Source organism: Mustela nigripes, chromosome 6 (assembly GCF_022355385.1).
Source record: "Mustela nigripes isolate SB6536 chromosome 6, MUSNIG.SB6536, whole genome shotgun sequence".
NCBI classification, from domain to species: Eukaryota; Metazoa; Chordata; class Mammalia; order Carnivora; family Mustelidae; genus Mustela; species Mustela nigripes.
Genome location: NC_081562.1, coordinates 82,241,407 through 82,258,910, shown reverse-complemented (window position 1 = coordinate 82,258,910; position 17,504 = coordinate 82,241,407). Strand labels below are relative to the sequence as shown.

Genomic DNA, 17,504 nt, shown 5'->3' with positions numbered 1-17,504 from the left:
ACTGAAAGAAGGAAGAGTGGAGGATAAAATGGGTTGTGATGGTGAGGGCAGGTGGAAAAGGAATAGAGCAACTGTGATGAGGTTAATTTGGGATATACTATATCTAAACTGTGATTTGGGATCTACTACATTTAAACCATGATTTAGTGTTCAAGGGAGTGTGTCTGGGAGATAATTATTCTTGTCGGTCTAGTATGGAGAAGAGATATCTGGGCTGGAGAGAAAGATGAGCTTGGTGACATTGAGGTGGTTGAGCCCACCCAGGGAGCAGACAGAATGAGAGAAGAAGAAAAGCTAGGCTGGACCATTGAGTGTGGTACTGAAGGGAAGACAGGGAAAAAAAAATCCCGAGAAGTCAACTGAAAAGAAGCAGAGAGATCTAAAGAAAGCCAGGAAAATGGAATGTTATTTAAGTCAAGAGAAAAGAATGCTCAAGGCAAAATTGTGGTCTAGAGAGTTATATCTGCTGAAATCTGACACAGGGTAAGAACTGAGAAGTGTTCTCTGGATTAGCGATGAAGAGCAAATAGGAGAGCTTCCACACAGATTTTTCAAGGAGTGCTTTGGGTGCATCAGCCAGAATGTGGTGAGTGGGAAGTGAGGATGTGGATGACCATTTGAGAAATGGCATCCAAAAAAGTGACAACTTTTTGGGAGGACGAATCAACAAATGCTCACTAAGTATCTATTATATGGCCCGACTGTGAAACAAGAAATAAGTTCAAGTGCTTGCTTGCAGAGAAGGATGCATTTGAAATGCAGCCTGAAGTTCACTGGCATTCTTGGGTGAAGACCTGTGAAGGGAACATCTAAAAGACCAGGAAGGTAACAAAGAATGGCATAACCACAGCAGATATGGGGACCTCTGAGGAGCTGGAGGAGATAGTGCAGTGTGCTTCGAGCTGAATTTTAGAAAAATTAACCGAGATTAATATAGGAGAGCAAAGAGAGGGGAAACCTAGAAACAGGAACTTTGGTTAAGAACATCCCTTCCATTAGCCCTTGCTGTTGCAACATCTTCGAGCCCATCCTGTTTGAAAAACCACCACCACCACCACCACCAGCAATAATCATAAAAAACACCTGCCAGCCACTGCACCTTTTTTTCCCCCCAGCTCTAGCCCTATCCCTTTCCTCTTCACAAGAAAACGTTTTCAAATGCTTTTTGCCCACACCTGCTGATCTCCTTAGAGTCCCTCTGAGTCAGAATTTCAAGGTCCTACTGTTGACCCCAGCCACATTTTAAGTTTTGTTTCCAGGTTTTCTTCCATGGAGGGAGGGAGAGAAGAAGGGGTGGCTGTGTGCCAGGCAGGCCTCTGTGTTGCGAGCAAGCAGTGCAATTCTCTCCACTCTCCTTGGCTTCTGCCTCTCCCCTCCACATCCTTTCTCCCCCTGGTTAATGTGTCACTGACCTTCCAGCCTCTGTCAGTCTTCCAGATATATGTTGGAACTTTTGTCCAATGCTTGTCTTTCTGTTCCCTTTGCTGTTATAAATTTATTCCTTTACTATGGGGTCTTAGGAGGACTCAGTTTTATTCTTGAAAATCGTCTAAAAGAAAAGATAAAAAGAAGAAAAAGAAATTTTCCCACCAGATTCCTCTTTGCCCAGATTAAAATGAATTTAATTCCAAAGAGAAGATTCCTAAATTATGGGTTACAGCAGGCTAAGCTGGCCCCTCCCTAGGGCCTTTGCCTCACCCTTCCCTCTAACTGAATGCTCTGACCTTCTCTTGCTTTGTTCCTTCTTCTCATTCAGGACTTTCCTCATAGGTCTCAACTTCAGAGAGCCCTTCCTTAATGATCAGCCTACCCCCTGCGCAGTCACTCTTCCATCACCTGTGTTTGTTATCTTCAAAGCCATTACTACGATCAAACGATCTTCCAGGGATCTTGCTTCCCTTGGTCATGGTGAAATCCCAGGAGACTTAGAGCAGTGCCTTATCCCCAGTTAATGTGTAAGAAGTATCATCTCCATAATTTATTTATTGATGAGGTACATTCACAATGTTTGTAGTTTTTATATCTGAAATAACAATATCCTTTCCTGGAAAAGTAGCATAAAATGTCACTTAAATCATTAATTTTAGGTCCTAATTATGGTATATAACTCTTTGAAAGCTTCTATCATCATGCCACACTTCAATTCAAGGACTATTGAGTAATTCCCTATTAAGGGTGGATGTGGTAGACGACAGAGAGAGGTGAGTGACCATCACAGAGTCTTGCTGATCATCTAACATGGTTCTATGTGCCATATGGTATCTGATGGAATGTTCTAATTGCCTACAAGACAACTTGACCACACAGCACTCTTCTTCAGTCAGTCTCCTAAGTTAACCATTTCTTTGCCTCCATTGTTGCTTCCATTATAAAATATTCCCTTTCTCCACAATTGCATTGTGGCCATCTTTCCTGCCCCAACTCAAAACTCCTTTCCCCAGATTCCAAGTCTCCCTTGTTATTCATCACCTTTGAATAGAGTATACAGTCTGTCACAGACCTTAACCTTTTATTGTTCACACTTTCCTGTTGTAAACCCTAACTCCCGGCTAGATTATAAACTCCAAGAGGAGCCTGCAGCCTGTGCTCCCTAAACGCAGATTGTCTAAGCACCACCTAACTAAGAGCCCTGGAACAGATCTGAAGCTCAAAATCATGTTCATGCAATAGAAAGGAAAGAGATCCTGAGAACTCTTCTAGAAAATTCTATTCTATTCTCCACTGAAGCTAGTAACACTCTTCACCATAGTCATAAACAACTCTTATACTATTAGAGACAAATATGTTCCATTTGGGATGATCTGTTGGCTCCGTGTATTTACCAACTCTCTCCTCTCCCCACCCTCCAATATCCTGTGTCTGTAACACCAGAATGATAGACTCTTTAAAAGGATTAAAGTGACAAGGTAGAGGAAGGGTAAGGAGAAAATGGGATGGATAGATTTTTTAAAATTTAAATTCAATTAATTAACATATAGTGTATTATTAGTTTCAGAAGTAGAGTCCAATGATCCAAAAGTTGCATATAACACCCAGTGCTCCTTATATCACATACCTTCCTTAATGCCCATCACCCAGTTACCCCACCAGCCCACCCCAATTCCCTCCAGCAACCCTCAGTTTGTTTCCTATGGTTAACGGTCTCTTATGGTTTGTCTTCCTCTCGGATTTCATCTCATTTTGTTTCTTAAATTCAACATATGAGTGAGATCATATGATAATTGTCTTTCTCTGATTGACTTATTTGCTTAGCATAACACCCTCTAGTTTGGATGGACATTTTTTAATGTAGAGAAATGTGGAAATGTATTAATTTATCTGCTCTGTGCCTAGCTTCTGAAAAAGATTTTAGTGGGAAGAGAAACGAATGGCAATACCACTTGTCTTTCACACTTGAGGCACTGAACCATGTGTGTTTGTGTGCGCGCGCGTGTGTGTGTGTTTAGTGGTAAAAAAGAAAGAATTTCAAAGTTGCTGGTGTCAGGATGCCAAAACATCCAGATGAAGAATTCAATCAACTGTGCAGATGTTACAAATACATAATGCCAAATATCCCAATCTGTGGAAACATCAAATGATGGGTTTTTTTCATTAAAAAAAAAAATTTTGGCGGGGTATAGTTGCAGTCTGATTTGCCAAGCTTAAAAGCCAAAATCACATTTACTATCCAAAGTTATCAGGCTGATACTCTGAAAAAGGTTTTTAGTACCCCAAAGATTTATCTTCTCTTCTTTTAGGGTGCTCTTCAAGCAGGAATTATTTTTCTGACTTTTATTACTTATTTAACTTAATCAGAAGGGGAGCATAAATGATAAACAAAAATAGACAAATCCTCAGAAACTGCTATTTTTTAAGTGGTATACCTCAGAACAAATTTTTTTTAGAGATTTAAACAGTCCTAAGGAAAAAAATGTACAGGATATCGTGAATTATGATTTCTCATATCAACATGTTAAGTCATCATAACACAACCTCTATAAACTCCGATCTGGTATAGGAATGCTCTAATGTGGCCCCAATATACAGATCCTCAAATATCTGACTCCATAGTCTCATATGTCATAGTTTCATAGTCCACCCTTGTTCTCCTACTCCAGCAACCTGATACAGGAGTTTCATTTAGAATTTTGCATGTAGTTAATCCCACCCAGCTCCATACCCCAGTGACACTGGGTCGCTGCCCAGACTACAAGCCTTGTTGTCATCTGTCTTCCTTACTCCACCCCAAACTGCTCTTGCTTTTCTCTCTCTCCACCCAACCTCCCCACAGTCTCCTCCTACCCAAATACTTGATTATTTGGGAAGAAGGGGGGCAAGGAACAAAGGTCCTTCACTTTCCGTTTTGGAAAAGCTAAGGTCCTCTTCCATCATACTACCATCAATACTTTTAAATTTGTTAATTAATTATTTTCATTAACATATAATGTATTATTTGCTATAGGGGTACAGGTCTGTGAATTGTCAGGCTTACACACTTCACAGCACTCACCATAGCACATACCATCCCCAATGTCCGTAACCCAACCACCCACTGATATTTATTTTTTAAAAATGTGTTATATCACTATGATTAAATAGACAATCAAGTGTTATTACTAAGTCACCCATTACTATCTTAACCACATTGCCAATTTACTGATATTCTTAAAAATTTTTGTCTTGTAAAAATTTAATCCCAGACATTAAAAAAATCCTCAAGCTATTTTTACCTAAAACTATCTTTGAAATCACCCAGATGGCCTCTGAAAAATTACAAATATTGGTTCTTTCAGCTTATAAAAAGAGAGGTGCTGGAAATAACTGGGTCTGTTTAGGGAGTTGCATGGGAAAGGTTGTCTAATCAGGAGAGACACTCATTTCCATATTTACTTTGAATAGGGAAAATTTTATTAATATAAATTTATGAGACATTATATGCTTTATGGAAAGCATATAGTGATTTTTCAGTATCTTCACTGTCCACAATATATTTCAACTTCCAGGGATAACTTTGCCCAAAACTGTAAGAAATAGTTGTGTTGCATTTTCCTGTTATTTATCAGTCTGAGTGTTGTTCCTCTTGATGACCTGAGGATGTTTGGCAACCTCACAGTGTTATCAGTCGTAATTCTAGTTATTGTTGCAAATTTTACGTGGCTGTAGCTTTACTCCTTTAACTTGAATGTAGCCCCTTCTAGATCAATCGCTTTCATTGGGTATCTGCATCAGACCTAGGTATGGAGTTTTATAACAATATAGCTGTCTACACCTTATTCCAGACTGATTGAATTGCTTTTCTTGGTATCCTTGGCACATTATGATTCAGGATTATTGTATATTGTATCTTGAGATTCCCCCCCATGACAATTATGTTCATTTGTCTAAATCGATGTGACATTTATTGACTTCATTGAAAATGGACTTAGTTATTATATTTAAATATTTTATATGACAAAAAAATCTTAATTACCTTTGCCATGTACCATAACCTAATCACAGAAGTGAGATCCGTCCTTCTCACAGGTCCTGGCCACGCTGAGGGAGGGGATTATAGGGCCTGTACATTATAAGCAGGAATCTTAGGGGCCAACTTGGAATTATGCCCACTCCATCTCTCAATCCATCCTCATCGACATTTTAAGAGCAGAAATTCTTCTTCTTTAGTCCTTACGGTACAACTGGGAGTTTTAATTATTTATTTGGTATTTACTTCTTTTGGTAGCTTCCTATAATCGGAAGCTAGGAGAGGAATAAAAGTGAGGTCAGGCTTGTCCCCTTTGTCTCCTAGAGTACAGACACTCTCCTCTCTCTGCTGCTTCATCTCAGGCTCATCCGCAGGGTCTGCTTTCCTTCCCTTCAAGTGGATACCCTGTAGGGTTCCATCTCTACTCTCTTCACTCTGGACTCACTTTAACAGAATGATTTCATTGGGTGTTACACACGACTGATAAATTACGAAACACTACATCTGAAACTAATGATGTTCTATACGTTGCCTAATTGAATTTACATGAAAAATTTTTTTTTTTAAAGATTTTATTTATTTGTCAGAGAGAGGGAAAGAGAGCGAGCACAGGCAGACAGAATGGCAGGCAGAGGCAGAGGGAGAAGCAGGCTCCCCGCCGAGCAAGGAGCCCGATGTGGGACTCGATCCCAGGACGCTGGGATCATGACCTGAGCCGAAGGCAGCCACTTAACCAACTGAGCCACCCAGGCGTCCCTGAAAAAATTTTTTGAAAAAAGAATGATTTAATCTATTGCCATTGTGCCAACGCCCATCCATGTGCTAATACTGCTTACAATTTTTATCTCTAGCTCAGCTGTTTCTCCTCTTTTAAACATAATTATTCTCATTTTCCTTCATTTAAGCCCAATTTGTTATCATGTGTGCATGTCAGAGATAAGAACCTGTACTTTTCCTGATATTTCTAAGTCTCGGTTTATTTTATTTTATTTTATTTTATTTTTAAGATTTTATTTATTTATTTGACAGACAGAGATCACAAGTAGGCAGAGAGGCAGGCAGAGAGAGAGGAAGGGAGGCAGGCTCCCCGCTGAGCAGAGAGCCCAACACGGGGCTTGATTCCAGGACCCTGAGATCATGGCCTGAGCCGAAGGCAGAGGCTTAACCCACTGAGTCACCCAGGTGCCCCAGTCTTGGTTTATTTTAAAATCTGTTTTATGTTACCATTGATTTTATTAATGAAACTTTACAAAGTTTTAATATGTGTTAGCTCAGGACTGGCAAGTGGGAAAATATCAGCTGAAAGCCCTAGTGCAAATTCAAGGAGATCGTCACCATATTTACAAGTATTTATAAGTGGCCGTCAGGAAAGTCCTAATGGATAGGATAGCTAAGTGACATTTGCATGTGGACTATGTCATTCCTGGGAGTCTCTGTATCCTTCTCAATATGCTATGGCAAGTGTTTCCTATTGTGAATCAAAGGTCTGAAATAAAAGGTATTTCACAGTAATTTACTATCAATATTATCATTATAACTACATTGTACACAGGTGCAATACATAAGAAACCATTTCTTCTGCGTTGAGAGAGGAGATAGATAGGGGAAGAGAGAAGCGGCAGGCAAGAATGGAAAGGTGAGTGTCAGTACCAAACAGAAGGCATGCAAGGTAGCAAGGGGAAGGGAACGCAGGGTTCCTTCCTCCTGCAACCTTTTGCCTGCTATCCTGCAGGATTTAGCTGGCCAAAGGAGTTGCAATGCAGAAAGGTGTTTAGCAGGCAGCCCTAAAATGCAGTGATTGCAGAACTAGAATTTTCGAACTGTTTGGAAAGAATGAGCTAATTGAGTGGTAGGGGAAGATAAGGAGAGGGGGTCAGGAAGAGACACAGAGAGTCAGAGACAGAGAAATAAAGGCAGAGGGAGACACCCTCGAAAAGAGGCTCAGAGAACACTTTCCAGGCATAGCCTCTAACAGAGTTACACAAGACAGGAATCTGGTTCAACATTAGGATTCCTGGAATTAGAAAACCATAGGCCAATCAGGCCTTGTCAGAATGACAAGGTGAACTGGGGCTAGGGGTATGCGGGGCAGGCATTGATCTTCCCAGTTTGAGTTAAGTGCAAGATTTTGTCACCACATTTTGTCCAATGTACGGAAAAAGTGAAATAACCATGTTTAATAAAAAGCTTCAGATGCTAAACACAATATTTCTGTCACATGCGACACCATTCCAAGCAGACAGAGGGGACAGCAGAGGTCAAAGCCTCCCTCAGACTCTCAGAGCACCTTTACCGATGGAAGCTTCCACGAAGTTTCCCTCTGTGCAGGTCCTTCTAAGCTTGTCTGTAGTTGTGAAAATAGGCTTGTTGGACCTAACATGAACTGCTGCATCAGAAACCTAAGAAATGAGTTCTCACTTGCATGCAAAAAGTCCATTTTTGAGGGACAGTTTTGAGAAATATTGAATCGTCCTACTGAAACTGGTTTTGGAAATGTTCTGGTTGTCCCCCAGTCGCTAAGCTGGTCAGCACTGACGTTCCTTCCCCAGAATAAGGACAATAATGACAACAGGCAACATTTACTGAGCACTCCTTTCGTGGCAGGTGTTCTAATCGGTCCACACGGACAGTGCATTTAATTCTCACAGAGGCCCACACGCCAGGTTTCCTTTTCATCCCGGGAGCACAGACAGTAGAAAGCAAGAGACAGAGAGGCTGTGTGAGTTGCCTCAAGTTACACATGCGGCCACGAGGCTCTGTGTTGGCATTGCCGCCCATCGGCATCCTGCCTCATTTCCAGGTCTGGTTCGAAAACCAGTATCCTCTACAAAGTTTTTCTTGGCACATCACTCTTCCTCCCATGCCCAGGAGAATGAAGCAGCTCCTGTTCTGGGACCTTCCAACGCTTGTTCATGCCTGTGCCACCACTGCCTTTAGGCTCTTGGTGCCCCTAGCAGAGCACCTAGTGAGCACACAGCAGAGCTTTCTGCAGCTGTGAATGACCAAGGAAACTCCACACCTCCGACGAGGTAGACTTTATTTCTCCTCAAACCACCACAACACTTAGCACCTCTCCTATACAGCTCACTTGAGCTCCTTTTCTACCATTTTACTCTCTCTTCTTGAGATCTTTCCACATTTTATAAATTCCTTTCTGCTAGGGACCTTCTTTGATAGACAAGACACAAACTCTATATACAAGGACTCACCGAGAAAATATCTGTTGGAGTTGAATGCCGGGAACCACATCTACTCATGCCAGAACATTTACAATTCTAAGGAGGTGTGTTTTTAAAAATCCATTCCTTCATTATATCCTCCAAGTCTGATTCTTTTTAAAAATATTTTGTTTATTTATTTGACAGAGATTGAGAGAGCACAAGGAAGGGGAGCGGCAGACCCAGAGAGAGGGAGAAGCAGACTCCCTGCAGAGTAGGGAGCCCCATGTGGGGCTCGATCCTAGGGCTTTAGGATCATGACCTGAGCTGAAGGCAGATGCTTAACCGACTGAGCCACCCAGGTCTGCCCCCACCCCCACCAAGTCCCCTTCTTAACATCCCTGTGCTCTGCTTAGCTGGAAAATTACATGAATGTTATAATTCTGCCCCTTTCCATGATAGGCAGAACCATGCTATTAGGTTCTATGGACATGAGAGTTTGGACATCTATCAATTAGGAGTAAACAACTCATCTCAAAGAGGGAAACTGGGAGTCCCAGAAAGTAGAAAGTACTGAGCAGCTCACTCTCCTGATAACAAGAGGCTAATAATTGCATGAGACTAAGAATGTAGGAAGCCCTAAGGAATGATAAGATGGGACCCTGACAGAGATAGGTAGACAGGGGTCTTCAAAGAGTGTGGCATCTAGGGGACCACTGGTCAGGAAAAACTCCCCTCCTAGCTTGGAACTGTGGAAAACCCCACAACTGGCCATTTGGCCAAGGCAGAATGGACTGGGAGTCTTCAAATGCTAGACCTGTGGAACTGGCCAACTGGGTTTGCCAGAACCAGCAGGCACGTTAGCCCGTATGAAAGCCTATACTCTGTGAAGCTGGATATGGTTTGTCCCACAGAATTCCTTATGTGTAGCAGGGTTGATTGTTTACTCTGTCCATATTCTGGGATTTAGGATGAAGGCAGAGGTTGAAAGGATAGAATATGGTTGTTAATCTAAGGTGGTCTCAAAGATTGGGTTTAAAGAGAAGTCTATTGCCCTGTGGCTGTCGGGCCTTGCAAATTTCAGAGGAGATGAATGAGGCCAGCCCCTGAGACCTTTAACACAGCCCCTGATTTGATTCCCCAGGAGAGCCCCAGGATACTCTCACTCAATCTTGCTCACCTTTCTACCTGGAAGCCCCAGGCTTTGAGATTAGCACGTGAACAATGTCCTTTTTCCTTGGCTTCCTTCTAAATGCACTGGCTGTTGATGGGAAACCTATTCCTGATCATAAAACATAGCCAAAGAGTCAGCACTGGGCAATGCTTATTTCTCGTAGGATGTCTTTCTTGCAAGGTAGAATGACCGCCCTTGGATGCTAAAGAAATCTGTGAAAGAACTAGACATCCTGGGAGTAAGGAGCGTTTCCCAGATGGTCGAGAGTGAAAATTTAGCTATGGCACTTTGGCTTTCAGTGTGATGGTGGTCCTTGAAAGAAAAGAACATGTCTTTCCCCCACCCTGTCAAGTTTCTGACAGCCTGTGTCTACACTTCACGTTGGTTTTTCAGTGCTGTCATTTAAAAAAATGGATTAAAAATAGTTTATTCCAATTAATACATGCACATGGTCTGAAAAATCAAGCAGTTTTTCTAGTCAAAATCAGCAGCTGGTAACCCCACCTCTTTTCATCACACCCCCTCCCCAATAACTTTTTTTTTAAGACTTCATTTATTTATTTGACAGACAGATGACAAGCAGGCAGAGAGGCAGGCAGAGAGAGAGAGGAGGAAGCAGGCTCCCTGCTGAGCAGAAAGCCCAATGCAGGGTTCTATCCTAGGACCCTGAGATCATGACCTGAGCAGAAGGCAGAGACTTAACTCACTGAGCCACCCAGGCGCCCCTCCCCTCAATAACTTTCAATTTAACTGTTTCTTTTGGGTTTTCTCTTTGTGTTTTAAAACTGTGACTTCTCTATTTTGATTTTTTTCAACTTTGGCCAGTATTCACTGTTGAAATTATTTAAACGTCTTGGTGGTCTCATCCCCCTTAGCCACTTCTACCACTTCTCATACAGCTGTATCACACTTTCTAGAATTACATATCAGTTCATGATTACACCATCATAGCTATGTAAACATTGACCACTGCTGAGTCAAACAGTGTTGATATTTTCTTCCTTGTACAAACGGCTCTTTAGTTTCCTTTCCTTTTCCTGTAACTGCTCGTCTATCTATCCAACTGCTCCACGAGATCTGTACAATATTTAACTAATTAATGCCTACATCAGCTATTCATTGATTTCACTCCTCCCCCACCCCCAGGTTTCTATCCTTCTTCCCTTCTGCTCCAGTGGACAGGAATTACTTTCTTTCTTTTTTAAAAAATTCTTTTATTTGTGAGTGAGAGAGTGAAAGAGAGAGAGAGAGAGAGCACAAACCAGGGCAAAGAGACAGAAGGAGAAGCAGATTTGCATCTGAGTAGAGAGCCCAATGGGAGGTGGACCCAGGACCTGGAGATCACAACACAAGCTGAAGGCAGACGCCCAACTGACTGAGCCACCCAGGTATCCCAACACGAATTACTTTCTAGTCCTGAGTGGAGCTCTCCCCTCAGTCCTTCCCTTTGCTGTGTTCCTGTACTGGGCCCCGGGTTCCTGGGTCACCTGACTTCTTTCTTCTTGGTTTATTTCTTCATTTTCCAAAGCATATTCTCTAGTACATTCCCCAGGAGGGGTGCATGGGTGGTGATTTTTCTTAATCTGAGCATATGTGAAAGTGTCTTGCTGTCATACTTGATTGGTAGTTGGGCTGAGTATAGAACTTTTGACCTGAAGTCTTTTTCTCCCCCTCAGATTTTGAAGACATTGATTCCTGTATATGTTCAGGGTATTTAAGCCTTCTCTAAGAATTACACACACACACACACACACACACACACACACACACACACACACATATGTGTACATGTATATAAAAATATATGTATCTAAAATAAAGTATATATTCTGGAGTCGTTAAATTTCAAGATGCCTTGAGATAAATTTTTTAAAAATCCATTTTTCAGAGTGTTCAGTGAAGTTTTGTTTTTAAAAAGGTTTTACTTATTTATTTGTCAGAGAGAGAGCACAGGTAAGGAGAGTGGCAGGCAGAGGGAAAATCAGACTCCCTGCCAAGCAGGGAGCCCAATGCAGGGCTCCATCCCACGACCCTGGGATCATGACCTGAGCTGAAGGGAGAGGCTTAACCTACTGAGCCACCCTGGAACCATGTTTTGTTGGTTTTTGTTTTTGTTTAATTCTGGAAGCTCGTGTCCTTAAGCCATAGGAATTTTTCTGGCTATCCATATCCTCTGCTCATTTTTTCTAGAAAACTTATTGTTGATATTGCTGAGTTGCTCTCCAATTTAGTTATCTTATCTCTATTGGGTTACATCTCTTTATCTTTTGTCTTACTTTATGGGATAGTTCTGACAGCCTGTGTCTGTTTGATTTGGTTGTAATCATATTTGTATTTTCAGGGGCTCTTTCTTTATTTCCCTGGTAGCAGTTTGGTCTGCTATGAAGAGAATGGGATGTAAGAGGGGTTCCTGGGTGGCTCAATCAGTTGAGCATCTGACTCCTGATTTTGGCTCTGGTCATGATCTCAGGGTCTTGGGATCAAGCCCCATGTCAGGCTCTGTGCTCAGCAGGGAGTCTGCTTGAGATTCTCTCTTCCTCTGCTCCTTCCCCAACTCATTCACTTTCTCTCTCTCTCTAAAACAAATAAATAAAATCTTGAAAAAAAATGGGATGCAGCACTTTCCCTTATCTCTCTGAGGACACTAATAAAAATATTTTATTTTACCTTTTCTTTTTCCTCTTACATTGTATCTTTTCCCTCCAAGTTCATTTTTTGTTTTTTTTTTTTTCATTAGTGTCTCTCATTGGAGGCTTTCCATGGATGTTTGATAACCTGTAGCTGCCCCATTCACATTATTGTAACAGCCTTACTGAAAAGTACTTTACACACCACCCAATTCTCCCATTTAAAGCTAACACAGCAATGGTTTGCACTATTTTTAGAGAGTTTTGCACCCATCACCACATTAAACTTGAGAACATTTTTATCACCCCAAAAAGAAACCCCACACCCATTAGTAGTCGTTTCCTATTTCCCCTCAATCAATCTTCTCTCCCTTGCTTCTTCTAACCTAGCTCTGGGAAAACACTCATTTATTCCCCATTTCTGTATATTTGTCCATTCTGGCCATTTCATATAAATGTAATCATAAAATATCTTTTATGACTGATCTCCTTCACTTACAATGTTTTCAAGATTCAACCATGTTGTAATAGGTATAGTATATTATTTTTATTTTTATTTTTTTTAAAGATTTTTTATTTATTTATTTGACAGAGAGAAATTACAAGTACACTGAGAGGCAGGCAGAGAGAGAGAGAAGGAAGCAGGCTCCCTGCTGAGCAGAGAGCCCGATGCGGGACTCGATCCCAGGACCCTGAGATCATGACCTGAGCCGAAGGCAGCGGCTTAACCCACTGAGCGACCCAGGCGCCCCTAGTATATTATTTTTAATTGCCACATAATATTCCATTGTATGGATATACCATATTTTGTTTATCCATTCATACATTTGGGGACATTTACGCTGTTTCCGCTTTTTGACTATTATGGATACCTGGTGTGAACATTCATGTACAAGTTTTTATGTGGATATACGTTTTCATTTCTTTTCCATTTATGTCTAGGAGTGGAACTATTGGATCATATTATAACTCTAAGTGTAAGTTTTAAGATTTTATTTATTTATTTATTCTGATAGAGAACATGTAAGCAGAGGAAGCAGCAAGGAGGGGGGGGAGAGAGTCTCAAGCAGACTCTTTGCTGAGTGTAGAGCCCAACTTGGGGCTTGATCTTAGTACCCTGAGACCACGACCTCAGCTGAAATCAAGAGCTGACACAACTGACTGAGCCACTCAGGCACCCCTCTAAATGTAACTTTTTATGAAACTGTCCGAAACATTTCCAAAGTCCTGTACTATTTTACATTCCTACCTGCAATGTACATATATGGGTTTCAGTTTCCCTACATCCTCATCAATAGTCATTATCTGTCCTATTGATTATAGGAATCCTTGTGGGTATATAGTGGTAGCTCATGGTTTTGATTTGCATTTCTCTAGTAGCTGATGATATTAAGTAACTGTTCATGTGCTTATTGGCCATGTGTATATTATCTTTGAAGAAACGTATCTTCAGATTCTTTGACCATTTTTAATGGTAATTTGCCTTTTTAAATGTTGAGTTGTAAAATTATTTTTTATGTATCCCAGATGCAAGTCCCTTCTCAGATATATGACTTCCAAGTTTTCTCCCATTCTTTGGTTTATCTTTGCATTTTCTTGAGGCACAAAAGTATTTTAATGAAGTCCAATGTATCTATTTTTTTTTCTTTTGTGGCTTGTGCTTTTGCTGTCTTATCTCAGAAGGCTTTGTCTAACCCATGGTCACAAAGATTTAGTCCTGTATTTTCTTCTAAGAGTTTGACAGTTTTAGTCCTCTATTTAAGTCTATGATGCATCTTGAGTTATTTTTTTGTATATGGTGTTTAGAAGAAGCCCAATTTCATTCTCTTGCATGTGAGCATTCAATTGTCCCAACACCATTTGCTGAAAAGACTTGTTTATCCATATTTAAGAGTGAAACACTCAAAGACTAACTGGAACTGCTGTAAATGGGAGGAGCTAATGGATGGAAGGCTTTCCTCTAGGGTTACTGGGCCATGACCTGGCCTTTTCCTGGAGTTCCCTAAAAAGATAGCATTCAAAGATGTGTCACTCTGACCCACTACTTTCCCCAGTTGCACGTGCTGCTTTCAGGTCTAGAACACCTCTTGCATAATTTCTACAAAAAAAAAAAAATTAGCCTATGGTCACTTGGGAAGAGGTGATGGATGGTGGGTAGCAGAAGGTTGACACCTGTCCAGTGTGAATTAGAGGAGAAGATCTGCCTGTGTTTAACCATTTCAAATGCAGATTGCCAGCTTATTACCTGGATTTTAACCTTTTGCTATATCAACACCTTGGTGTCTTCAAGTCTTGAGACTTTTTATGAGTTTCAGTGGAACAAATTGACTGATTCCTCATCAGTGGGCCTTTCAGTGGGCATGTGAATTTCAGCTTATTCCACTCTAAGTCACTCACTATGCCTCTTTGTAATGACATCATCTGAAAAATCTATTGAAAGACTTTGCTGATGACTCATCTCCCTTTCTTGTTTTGGTCATTTATTATTCTAATGGTGTCCAGGAGCAAAGGAAGATAACAATGTGATAACAATGTCCTGTTTAAAAGGAAGTTTCTCTTCAGTTTGGACTGTGTACAGCTTTCGAAAGAATTTCATTTAAATCAGAATAGAGCTAATTTCAGTAGGAGTATCTGATTTTGTAAATGTGAATTTACAGTTAGAGAGACAGAGAATAATCTTTCTAAATTAGAGTCTATCGTCCATATTAGATGTCATTTCATTGACAAACTTCACCTCCCTTGATGACAGGCAACTTGTCTGTTTCCCCGGTAAGTCCTCAGAGACTAGTACAGTGTTCCGTACATAGGGAAGTCTCAATAAATGTTTTTTAAACAAATGGAAGGGTTAATGAGCAGTCATAGGACACTGATCAAAGTTTCAGTGATTTTGATCAAAGTGATTTTGTCAAAGCTTGACACTGATTTTGATCAATTTTTACATCCTGACTTGGGGGAGGTAGATGAAGTACATTAATTTCTCAACTATAGCTCCAAAGCTAAGCTCTATTTTACTCATAGGTGATGAGGCATAAGAATTTACTCCTAGTTCAAACAAATCTGACTTCAAAGCAAGTTAAACGTACTCTTAAATCAATCTTCCCACATCCTTTCTCCCACTAACTCCAGAAGACAAAGTGTCATTGTTCACCAATATGACTCAAACTGGATAAATAAATTCAGTCCATTTTGGTGGTTATAAGAGATAATCAAATTTCTAACAGGACATATTAGTATGTTACCTTGCTGTTTCAAATTATGACTCTTTTTAAGCCTATTGAAATATATGAGAGGAAATAACTTTTTTTGAGATGAGCTTTGGTTTAGTCATATTGTGAAAATCCCAAGATATTAGGATTCATACCACCAGAACTTTTGTATATATTAATTTTTCTTGTATGAGGTGACATAGACACCATGATAGTTGTAAATGAAGTATTTGAAGTTGAGGAAGCAAAAGAGAAATAGACAAACAGAACATTATAGTACTATGTGGTTATAAATTTATATGGTTTTACTCATCGTATTTTCCTACACCTTAATTTAATCTGTTAGTAAACTGTGGAAATTGAAAATGCAAAGTAGGAGGTGTTTGTGATTTAACTTCTAAAAGTGGTTAGTTTGCTGAGATAGTTTCAGATAACTTCAGATATAACACCTCTAAATTGTTAAGTTGATCTTAGCCCATTGCCTATGTCTCAGACTGCTATGTAGAAATTTCTCTAGGATTTCTGAAAGATGTTGTTGCTTGTCCTTTGAAGAATAGTTGAGACATGATTGGGAAAGGATATGTTCCCATTATTCTGAAGGAAAAAAAAAAAAAACAGTAGAAGCAAAGTGTTTTCCTCCCCAAAGTGGGGGAGAGTTGTTTGATCTCAGTCAAGTTTTCCTTAACAATTACTATCTGTTTTATTCTTGGGTTTTTTTGTTTGTTTGTTTGTTTTGGCTTAAATCTCCTCAGAGCTAGTGACACTTACTGGTTTTCTTCATTATTCCTTAGGTATTCAAAAATTGCATGAATGGGGCGCCTGGGTGGCTCAGTGGGTTAAGCCACTGCCTTCGGCTCAGGTCATGATCTCAGTGTCCTGGGATGGAGCCCCACATAGGGCTCTCTGCTCAGCAGGGAGCCTGCTTCCCTTCCTCTCTCTCTGCCTGCCTCTCTGCCTACTTGTGATCTCTGTCTGTCAAATAAATAAATAAAATCTTTAAAAAAAAAAAACTTACATGAACATCACATTTGAAAATCTCAAATAATAATTTGAAATGTCATTTACGTTACTTACACTGGGGCTACGTAAACATTTTCCTGGTGGAACGAGATACTGAGCTTGGAGTTACAGAGAAGTGAAATATATTACTGTCATTTATATTTTCATAAAGAGAATCTTTCACAAGCTCTGGGCCAATGAGTTCATTTTTAATTTTGTTTTTGAGTCTTTCATTTCTGCATTCATAGTCAGCTGCTGATGTTTCCTTTATATCACGTCCTTTTGTTTCTTCGAACCACTTTGTTGTAAATTGAATTTTTATGTCCTCCCCAAATTCATATGTTGAAACCTAATCCCCAGTGTGATGATATTTGGAGTTGGGGCTTTTCGGAGGTGACTTGGCCATGAGGGTGTTACCCACTTGCATGGGATTAGTGCCTTTATAAAGGGACCTCAGAGAGCCCTTACTTCTTCTGCCACATGAGGATGGTAGAAGAAGCTGCTAAGAACCAGGAAGTCTGCTCTCACCCGACACTGAATCTGCCAGCACTTTGATCTTGGACTTCTCAGTCTACAGAGGTGTGAGAAGTGAATGTTTGTTGTTCATAACCCACCCAGCCTATGGAATTCTGTGACAGCAGCCCAAACCGACTAAGACACACTTCATATTTTCTTGGTTTGTCTGTTTGAATAGCAATGAATGCTAGACTTTCTTCATTCTTGTATGTCCAACAACATCTTTATTTTGCCTGCCCACCTCATTACTATTTGTTTGGGTGCAGAAGTCTAAGTCCAAAACTTCATAATTTACAAGCCATCATTCCATTATTATATATAAAATATCCGATGTTAATATGATATAAGTATTCTGTAGCTAGTGATTTTTTTTTCTTTGAA

General features: G+C 40.3%; 1 long non-coding RNA gene across 1 annotated transcript in view; it reads left to right on the top strand.

Moving 5' to 3' along the window:
- The first annotated feature begins 10,933 nt into the window (after positions 1-10,933).
- LOC132019616 (uncharacterized) overlaps positions 10,934-17,504 on the top strand; it is a 39,931-nt gene continuing 33,360 nt past the window's right edge. The window contains exon 1 of the long non-coding RNA XR_009404817.1: positions 10,934-11,163. This is a non-coding gene — a long non-coding RNA (uncharacterized LOC132019616). The remainder of the gene's footprint in view (positions 11,164-17,504) is intronic.